We start from the raw sequence: 11,449 nt of genomic DNA on the forward strand, positions 1-11,449 counted from the left end.
AACACTCGTTGACCGATTTTTCAAGCCATAATGCGACTGAGTGGCGGAACTTTGAAAAAGAAGGATAAGTAAAATATACATGTGATTATGGAACTTATTGTATCAATTCAACACCATTGTGAAAAGAAAAGTGGCCTTTGCTGAGCAACTGGACAAGACATTGTTAACCTATAGGGTTTAGAACGCATATATTATTTGAACATTTTAAACTTAGAATATATTCATATCATAATCTTTCTAGTTATTAATAGTTATTAGTGACAGTAAAATAAAACTAGATGCTGTCATAAGACAGTAATACCCACACTAAGGTGTTTGTGTCTAATTGCACTTTTCTTTATTATTGGGTAACCAGGGAAGAATCCACAATAATTCTATAATTTAAATCAAGCATAAAATGCTCAGGTGAACATGTGGCTATATGAAGTCTGTTTAAGAGAGAATTCTTGAAAGAAGATTTTTGTTTAAAAAAAAAAGGGGGGGGGTAGGGGGTAGTGGTAATTTTTGGCTCATAATTGGAATTTGTTGAATCTATTGTCAAAACAAAAAAAAATATGTGTATAGCATTTTTGATAAACTTTTAAAATTAATGCCAAAATGACCACTTTGGGAAATGAACGAATTGTGCAATTTTATTTTCAGTATATGGGTCGGAAAAAGACCCTTTCCAAATCCACACCCGATCAACTACATGTATGTCAAAAATCAACCCACACATCGTCTGTTTTCCTGTCATACTTGGAATAGATAACCCAATGTTATGTAAAAAAAAATATCGAATGTAATTTTGATATGAATTTTATACATTACACCTTTTTCGAAAATTTCTGCGTCTGGCGTTGGAATTAAGTCACACTACAATTTTAGTACTACTTTATCGTAATCATAATTTGGTTGCACATGGTATACATACATCATTATTACTGGTATGAATTCTCGTGATTCTTAATGTGTTTTAAATGGATTATATCATGAAGTTAACAGTACCTACAACAGGCGGTAAGTACGTTATGCTTATATATTAAAGGTTTAAACCTGTATAGAACGGGGGTAATATAAGCTGGAGTGGAAATGGTAAGGGGCCTATAATTTGAAAAGGGTCAAAGATCATTGAATGCCACATGCATTGAAGCAAGTCCCCAGGGTCATTCCTACTCTCTGGAACTGGAAACAATCATATAGCTTTCATTAAATCAAAAGCCCCTAAGTCATCTTAGTTTGTATTATGACACATTAAATAGTATATGGGGTCATGACCCCTGGAAGTCATCCCCACCCCTGAAACCCGAAATGATCACAATAGGGACGTGTGTCAAAAGTGTGTCAATGATAATATGACATTCATTCTTGATCCCCTAGGGTCAGTCCACCCTCCTAGAATTAGAAATGAATATCATTCGGAGACTTTCAACTTTGTGTACATGTCATTAAACTTTGTGGACATGTACAATTTTGTATATTCACAATTTGTTTATGTCAGAAGAAGGTATTGGGTTTGTGTATATGAACGACCAGGGCTGGGATTCAAAGGGAAAAGGGGGGAAAGGAGTTATGTATGCATGGTCAAAATAATAAATGTTGAAAACTCCTACAGTTTGTGAATATTAACCCCATTTCCCACTTGTCATCTTCATTTACTGACCTCACAAGTGACGACATACATGTTTATTAAGGAAGCTCTAAACACTAAAGAAAAATGCTTTTTGGACTTCGAGAAAAATATATCATATAAAGGTGCACATATTCCGTGTATCTAGTTCATTTTTAACATAGGGTGCCTGCCTCATTTCTGCAGAAAAAATGTTCAAAGACGATGAACTACTTGTGAACAGAAATCACTGTTGTTTACTTGCATCGGGAAAATTAATGAAAATAATGTATTCAATTACTTAATCTTGGTCTAACATAACATTAAGAACACTTTAATTCATAAGAAATTATGTCATTAACTGTAGATTCCCATTTATTCTATTTTTCTTCTAAGGGCAGATCACTCTAACTCAATAAAACTACCCTACAAATAGAACTCTTTAGTGTGCAGTGTTTAGAGCTTCCTTAATTCAATGGATTATGGACTTTTTTGGTCATATATGCCTAGCTCTCCCTTGAATCAGGAATGGTGATACAAATATTTTTAGAATAGTTTAGGATTAAATTGGTATTGCACAGTCTCTTAAAATTGATTAGGCTCTGTAGTTGAAATATACCAGTATATCTTGATTTTGCTATTCAAAACACTTTTATTAAGCTTTTTAATCATACTTTTTTTCCAAAAAATGTGCAGTTTTATTAACATGGACAAAAATCACATTACGTTGACATGGTACAAATTCTAAATTTTCAGCTTTAAGCTGTTCTGAAAACAACAAATAAAAGAAATTGCTTTTTAAATAATGTATTTCCTTCCAAGCATTTGCGATCACAAGTTTTTTAATTTAGTTTTGCATAAGGTTATATACTTTGGATAATATATTTCTCTCATAATGTAGAAACAAATTTGTTCTTATTTCAAAATTCTACTCCTCCTACAGTTTTGATGCTACAAGTAGACTATACTAGTCTACATATTGTTTTTGTCAGTTTTCGTCTTCAATCAAATTTTATCCTAGCCGTAACTCGACAACCCTTTGACATTAAGACTTCAAACATGGAACATGGAGAGGTGGTATAGAGGTGGGATTGAAGCCACCAAACGTTTTTGACCTTGTCCTTTTGATAAGGTCAAGGTCAATCTTTACATCAAAATATAGTCCAGGCTATAAGTTAATAACCTGAGAACCCGTTGACATTAGGATTTCAAACTTGTAACATAGAAAGAAGACATTTACACAAGATGCACTACACCAAATTTTTGACTTTGACTTCTTTCTTCATTCAAGGTCAAATTGAGAAAAAACACCTCTAAACCATAACTAAAAAACCCTTTGACATTAAAACTTCAACCTTGGAACATGGAGAGGTGGTATGGAGAAAAGGTGCATGCCAAACAAATTTTTTTTACATTGACCCATTTATAAAGTCAAGGTAAATCTTTTACATGAAAATATAATCGAGGGCATAATCTGAGAACCCTTTGACATTATGAATTCAAATTTGGAACATGGATAGAAGACACTGACACAAGATTTGCTGCATTATTTTTTTTTTTACTTTTCTTCATTTAAGGTCAAATTAAGAAAAAAGGCAACCAGACCATACCCATGAAATCTTTGACATTAAGACTTTAAACGTCATTGCCCCCCCCCCCTGGACCCCCAGGGTAAAAATGAAAATTCCGAAACTTTGTTGCACATCTAGAGGTCACGACCAATCATCTTCCAAAAGATGATTAGGCTATTGCATGAAATGTAAGAGGTGTTCTGGAAACCAGTCTTTTTGTATAAAAAAAAAAAAAAAACATCATTTTTCGACCCCATTTGACCCCCAGGGTGAAAATGAAAATTCCAAAACCTTATTGCACATGTAGAGGACACTACCAATCATCTTCCAAAACATGATTAGGCTACTGCATAAAATGTAAGAGGTGTTCTAGGAACCAGGGTCTTTTTGTATTAAAAAAAACGTCATTTTACGACCCCCATTTGACCCCAGGGTGAAAATGAAAATTCCGAAACCTTATTGCACATCTAGAGGACACGACCAATCATCTTCCAAAAGATGATAAGGCTACTAGATAAAATGTAGGAGGAGTTCTGGGAACCAGGCTTTTGTGGAAAAAATGTCATTTTTTGACCCCGTTTTGCCCCCAGGGTTAAATTGAAAATTTCAAAACCTTATTTCACATCTATAGGACACCACCTATCATATTCCAAAAGATTAATTGAATTCTGCTTAAAATGTAGTTAGATTAAGAAGAAAGTGTGACGGACGGATGGACGGAAATGAGTAACAACAATATACCCGAACTTTCTTTAGAAAGTGCGGGTATAATAAAAGCTTATTCAACCAGAATGGACATTAATGGTGTACCAATTACAGTGACTTTGTAATAGGAAAAGGGACTTTAATTTCATGAACTAATTTTGTAAATTCTTTTGTAATGGAGTTGATCAGAATAGACTAATCAAACCCATCGACTCTAATTAATAAAATTTGAACGGAAATGCAAAGTTACTATTTGAGATTTTTGACTAAGAGCAATAAAATTGGGAACTTTGAAGTAATACGTAAAAGAGCTTAGGGCTAGAAATTCTGTGGTGCAGAGATGGGGACTGAGCCAATGAATAATACTAACGTAATTATGCCTTAATTGGTGGGTGTTGCTAAGTTGGGGTTTATTGGTCAACGGACAGACCTACGGACCAAGCGTAGTAGCAAGGCAATGGCAAGGCAGCCAATAAAAATAATTTTATATCCGGGACCATTGATACACTCTGAGTATAAAATACCCTGCTTGCCGGACAACGCTATCTCATCTTTTCAATCTTTTTTAGGACTTTAACATTTTTTGGGCTTCTTGGTTGATTCTCTTACGTTGTAGCTCTCAGTTCTTGAATGTTTTGGCAATCTTAGACGAATCTTAAATATCTATTCTAATGCACATCCAAAACTTTTATTAAAACTCTATATGATCACAGTGTCTTAATAAAGTTTTGAAAAAGATACAAAATCTTTTTATTGGCCTACAACATCATTGAATATGGATTGCTCATTAATGCATTAAGGTAATCTGGCTTTTTTATTTTCTTTGGTTTTTCCCTTTGTCAGCTGTCCATATGTGAAGCTAAGTTTAAAACACGCTATCTACAAGATCTACATCAAACCTCACACAAATAAAATTTGGAATTAAGGATAAAATTGTACTTTGAAAAGAAAGAACGAGAAATGTTTGACCTTTTCTCGGATATCAATAACAAAAACTCCCTTTAAGATGGTTTCAACTTTTTAGCATTTGGTTACTTTGACAGCTTCTTTCGGTCTTATCTTTAGTTTTTAAAGCCATTTACATAGAATTTTCCAAAGTAACATAAATAATTCGAAAAGGTGTTAATGAACAGAAATGAGAAAGTAATGAAACTTGTATATATAAATAAAAATATTTTTAAAAGTTTGCAATAGAATGTACAATCGAAGATGGCGAACAATGATGAATCTCATTAATCGAGGGAAGAATACGAATTTTGAACAGGAAAAAAAAACCCTGGAAACATGCATCAGGTGATCAGGTTCCTAAGAGGGCTAAACATCTCTTGTCGACCTGACACATCCGCTATGAGCCTTCTGTATTAGCAAGTAAACGGAGTAATACGCAAAGTAAAATGGTATCAATGTATGGTCTAACGGTTGGTGGGAAACACGTCAGTTTAAATACGACGAAACGATAGCTTATATTAGCAAAAACGTAATTGTAACCACCATTGGGTATGCAAAATGCCGATTTTAAGCAAGGTAGTTGAAATCCCCGTAACGTCAACTTATCTGTCAGAGACTGTCTGTATTTAAAAATTGATTGAACTCAGGCCATGCTCTTGAGTATTGAATCAGTTAGTAGACAGAAAAAAGGATATATGCAGGTGTTTATCGAATATTACTACCGGTACATAAATAGGGAAAACTGAAGATGGAAAAAATCTACTATACGTTTTGTATGAGAAGGATTACTATCACACAGGAAGGATTACTAGTATTTGTTTAAGGACCAGTAAAATTCTTGAATCTACCGAACTATAGATAATTATGGCTTTATGCAATCTAAATTCAAGTAAAAATTATTATTTGCAATTGTTAACAAAAGTTTGTAACTATCTGTGATACTACTCAAACTTATTTCTTAGCAGTTTAGTAAACTAGATAATTAATAAATACTTGCAATTCATTCGAATTATTTTGTAATTGAAAGAAAAAAATTGGATATACCTGAAACCTAAGTATCAATGGAGACAGTTACTTGTCAATCACAAGTTAATACAAATTCAAAATCATGCATTTCAATCTGGAACACATCTCCAGTCGTTAAGCAGTGGAATGAGCATAATAATACATGCTGCACTCCTCCATTCTTGTTGAGGTGCGATGGAATACGCCACTTGCAAGGGCCAGAATTACTTATGCTATAGCTTAAGCACCCCCACGAGTAATTATGGAACTGCAATGGCCACACACCCAGGTGACAACGGCAGTATCTCAGCGCAAATGGTCAGCGTTGACCAGAGCATGCTCAATCACCAGTCCAATTACAAAACATGTGATTTTGTCAATTGTGCGAATGTACAAGAAAAAATCCTGTATTTCATTCTATGTTCACCAACTCAAGCAATAATATTATAATGTTTTTAATACGTCAATACAAAACTGCAATAATGGATCCATCATCTTAAAACAAATTTAAGTTTAACCTAAAATTGTGGATACTTAATACCCCGTCCCGTTGTTTGAATGGATCGTATAGCTTACCTGCTAGGCTGTTTATCGTGTGCAAGCCCTTTTATGGCTTTTTCATCATTAGAGTAACTTAAGTAAGTAGAATGCTTGACAAAACTAATTTAGACTAATTTAGAACTGTTAAAAGTTTAAATACCTTTGCAAGGTTAAATAGAGTTTTAGCAAAAGATAAGACTGAATAAGACCCAAATTGCTTGCCCAAATGTATATGATAAAATATTTGCTGAATAAGACTCAAACTGTTTTCCTTAATGTATATGACAAAATATTGGGGCAATCTCTAACATACTGCCCCTCTGCTATATTATCTATCCAGCTTACTTAGAAATATATCCCATAATCTTGAAACCAGATGTGTGTTCTAAGACCCTCTCCCAAGCCTTATAATTAAACCCTCTTCTCTTAATAATTGTAAAAGGAAGTCTTAAAATTTGTGCCAACAATGACGCAGACATAAAGAAACCTATTCTGAAATAAACAAGCCTGTAGTTTCCGTTAAAGGAACAAAATAAATGCCTTGTCATGATCTTGCGTACTTGCAAGTACTAATTGCATAGCTTTAACTTTCCTATCACTCCAAGTACATTCTGGCGTAATGGAACCTCTGTACCTATTCATTCTGTTTTTAGTTAAGCTTTTTATTTAGGGTACGATTTTTTTTTTAAATTGCAATAGTTTATTTTTAATTTTTTTAATCTGCCTTTCAATTACAATAGTTTATTTTTAAATTTTTAAATCTGCCTTTTAATAGGGCAAACCTACTAGTATTACATTTTAAGCAAGATTTGACTGTATGTAGATTTACATCCCATTTGACAATTTTTCACTCATATATAGACGTCATCATACACCGTGAAGGGCTTCAAATTTACACCTGTACTCAACACTCAAGGCCAATGAGCAGTGGGTTTATTTTATCATACCAACACCTACTGTGACAAGAGATCCTGGTTTTAAGGTCTTATTCGAAAGACCCGTGACTTTCACGCGCTTGGTGAAGGAACAGTCACTGCTTTTGTTCATGTCTTACATTTAATGTGTAGCGGCAAACGAGACTCAAACCATGGCGTACCAATCTCCAAACAAGGCAAGAAATACAAGTGAAGATGCTGCCTGTAGAATCTAGTTTTGTATGATGCAAAAGACTAGTAATTTTGGTGAAAACGTATACGATTATTGACACATTTGGTGATAAAAAGACAATATGGTTTACATAACATTTGAACAATGTTTTGTGTGGGATCAGATACACAATGAAGTTCAAAATAAAAGAAATCCATCGAAATTTAATTTCCTGTTTGAGTCTTTGGGAACCAAAAATGGTGGGCAATGAAAACATTTATGTGTATCTGGCGGTGTACAGGTAAGTGTATATCTTATGGGAATAAAGAAGTAAGTCAAGGGCTTAAATGTCCATTCTGTATGTACTGAGAGTATTTAGTCACATACGACTATTTAAAGTAATCAGAAATGGCAAGATCTGGAACATGTTTAGAATCTATGTCCATAATTAAAGGCTCTGGAAAAAAAATCCAACTTAAATCAGCATAATCTTGATTTTTACCATTTACATGGGATACTGTACTTTAAATAAATATCAAAATTTATAACTAATCACATTATTAACTCTCTCAGATTTTAACTTTTCTCCCCTCCAGCAAAAATATTGGAGCTCCAAGAAGAAAGTAAAATCATATCTGCCTAATCTTTTTGAAATTTCGAATAGATTCATTTACCATGGAACATAGTCCTATTAAACAGTTTATTCTTCAAGCTATATTGCTCCCCTGTCTTTGTGCTTACACTATACGTTTCATTATTCTAATGTATTTTAGAGGCATTAGCGAAAACTGAATTTGAGCAAGTTGATTAACTTTTCATTGGGGATTTAATTTTCATTGAGTCAAAATGAAGGTAAAGAGACAATATTCACAAGTAATGGGTGCTACTCTTATTCCATTGAAACACCTGGCTAATCTAACGTTTACATATCTTTGTCAATCTGCCTTTCTAATGACATAGCTATGAAGACAACGAACTAGGGCTGTCACGGTTCCAAAATTTTTCGGGTCGGGTCGGTTCTGTAAATTTTCGGTTCGGTTTCGGGTTTTTCGGGTCGGTTATTTACATCTATTTTAAACCTTAATTTCATGAATTTAACTTGAAAAATCTTTATTTGTTACATTAAATTTACATTGAAAACAAGTCTTAACCATGCGAACGTCTAGACATCGGTGACTTGGCCCACTATTAGCCACAACCTGACAATTCCTGCTCGTTTTGATAATTATCTAATACTTCCGTGACAAGTGTTTGTCATGGAATGAAGTAGATTTCAGCTGTGATGTTTATTTATCACTGTTATCGTGAATAATCGTCATCATTCCTTTGATTTCGACGCCATTTTTTGTATTAAACAGACTCTTAATATATAAATCAGACCCGAACCGAAATCCGGGAAAATGGAACCGGAACCGAACCGAACAACTTGGACCGCGGTTCTCGGTTATTTCCGGTACTCGTGACAGCCCTACAACTAACAGTAATCAATCTCAAAAGTCCACTGAAAAAATACAAATTTCGAGCAGAGCAAACACGGACCTCTAAATTATCACAATTACGAAATCCTCCAAATAATGAATCATTGCAAAACAAAGAAACATTTGATTCCTAACCAACTATTTCAAAAACTGCAACAATATTTAGAATATGTTCCATGAGCTTACACAAACAAACGGCAACTTGGCAAAACTGTAGTTTCCATTGGAATGTAATTTCAGTAAATGAAAACAACTGCAGCTGGAAATATTAAACACCACAAAAATGCATTATTTATATCTATTTTTCAAATAATCGCGGATTTTCTTAGTTAGTTTACTTTACAAGTGTTTCATTATTGACCTAATTATTTTGGAAATGCTTGCGCCATGTCTTGCTTCCACAGTGTGCTGTAAGGCAAATGTTTGCAAAATTTATACCTTAATCCCCTTTCAATGCATTGTTATGATTTCACCACTTTATTTTGGATTATTCATTGCAATTTCATTCAGAAAGTGGACATCTTGAACTCACAGGGTTTATGCACTGCGATGCCTAAAGGGACATAATCCCCTATTGCAATACTGTAAAGTGGGTTATTTTAGCGAGGTATTAAATTTTTGTTTATTTTGGTGTTTTGGTGGTAGCCCACTAAAATTTTAATCGCTAAAATATTCAGTTTTTTTCTTTGTGTTCTTTTACCAGAGTCAGAACCTTGTATCAGCTAAAATAAATTACACCAAAACTACTGACATACCTTCAGCCACGCAAGCAAAACCCCAAATTTTACACCTGCAAAGAAAACTCGCTATACAGTATAATTTTATTTAGTTGCATCATCAACATGATAATCTACCATTTACGTGAGACGAAAATCCTGTTGCCATTGCAACAAAAAAAGGTCTTCTGTCTTCATATGTGATACTGCATGAAGCATATCTCCTCTAATAATAAAGACTTCGCTTTCTGTCGAAGCTTTAATAATATAAGAAAATATTTTTGTCATTGACAAAATTTTCCGTAAAATATATCTGCTACACAAAATCAGGCTATTTTTTCTGTTCACTTCAAATTCTTATCATTAAAGCTCCTTAAATAGTTTTCCCCACAAATAAAGGCCACTTTCTCCCAACAGTATTTTACAACGTTATAACAAAAGTACAATGGAATGAACTAGAACTGTATTTAATATCTCCTACGAAGGTTATATGCCCTTAAAAAAACTGGATGAAGTTTTCAAAACGGATGTTATATAAGATATGAAACCAATGAATGAAATGGTGTGACAATAAAAATATTTAACAATATATTTTTGAGGAAATAATTACTAACTTTTTTTGTAGTACTATTTGATCGATTTTTTTTAATTCACTTCTCTTTAAGGTTAACGTTTTCCATGAAGTTTGTTTCTATATTATTCTCTTTTCGGTTTAATCGGAATAAAGCGCTAAAAAGCGATCGACTGCGCATGGAAACAAGGTCAAAAGCTAAGATATTTTACTTTTGTTTTCTTTTGAAAAACAAATAAAATTGTAACTGATGAAAGGAATTTTCTCTTTAATTTAGGAGTTAAAAAACTTTATTTTTCAGTGAGTTTTCAGGAGATTCGCAGTAAGAGAGCTGAAGACAAAGATTGTAAAATATTTTTTAAAAAGATATCCTTAATTGAAACTATTATGAAAAATTAAAAAAAAGGTATGAAAGTAAGAGGTATGTTCCTGCGAAAAAAAAATCCTGCTTTCAAAGGAGCAGAAACAAATACGCTTGCAGTGGGCAAAACAGCATTACACACGACAAAGAAAGATTAGGAGAGTGTTTTGTTTTAAAATGAAAGTTTATTCAAGTTGTTCAATGATAGTAAGAATCGTCGAGTTTGGAGACAAAAAAGTGAAAAGTATGAGTCAAAGTGAGAACAGTTTACTGTTAAACATCCTACCCAAATTTCGTTCTGGCGAGTTTTTGGAGCAAACGGAGTTAGAGTTTTGAAAAAAAAAAATAATAATAGGGAACACTAATCTCCAGCAGATAGCAAGAAGAAATCATTAACACAACTTAAAAACTAGGGATATGTGGTGCACCAAAAATTTCGGTGCATCGCGGTTCAAACAGTTAGATTCGGTGCACCGATCCAGAATTCCTGAATTCGGTTCGGTTCGGTTCAAAATTTACATAACACGTATAAAAAGAAAAATGGCAGTCAATTGGAGATTGGAAGTGTTTCACTGTGTTTGTTTTCATGATTTTAATACGTTTTTAATGATTTTGTCAGTTTGAAGTGAATGATTTAGTCTTTATTTATTCCAGAAACGCCTTTTCCTTTTTCAATAGGGGTTAATTTAAATTGGTATGAGCTAGTAAATAGCCCGACAGTGACGGGCTAGTGAAAAAGTAGCAGGTATTTTCCTCTAAGTTTTGTTTTTAATCCCCAACCAATAAAAGAAAACCAGAAGTGTGGTTCTCTTGTTCATAAATCTCCTATTTTCAATTAACAATGGTTATTTCCTTTCTTATGTCGATACGATATATCCCG

Source organism: Saccostrea echinata, unplaced genomic scaffold (genome assembly GCF_033153115.1).
Source record: "Saccostrea echinata isolate AGI-Se365-2 ecotype Australia unplaced genomic scaffold, CSIRO_AGI_Sech_v1 ptg000058l, whole genome shotgun sequence".
Taxonomy (NCBI): domain Eukaryota; kingdom Metazoa; phylum Mollusca; class Bivalvia; order Ostreida; family Ostreidae; genus Saccostrea; species Saccostrea echinata.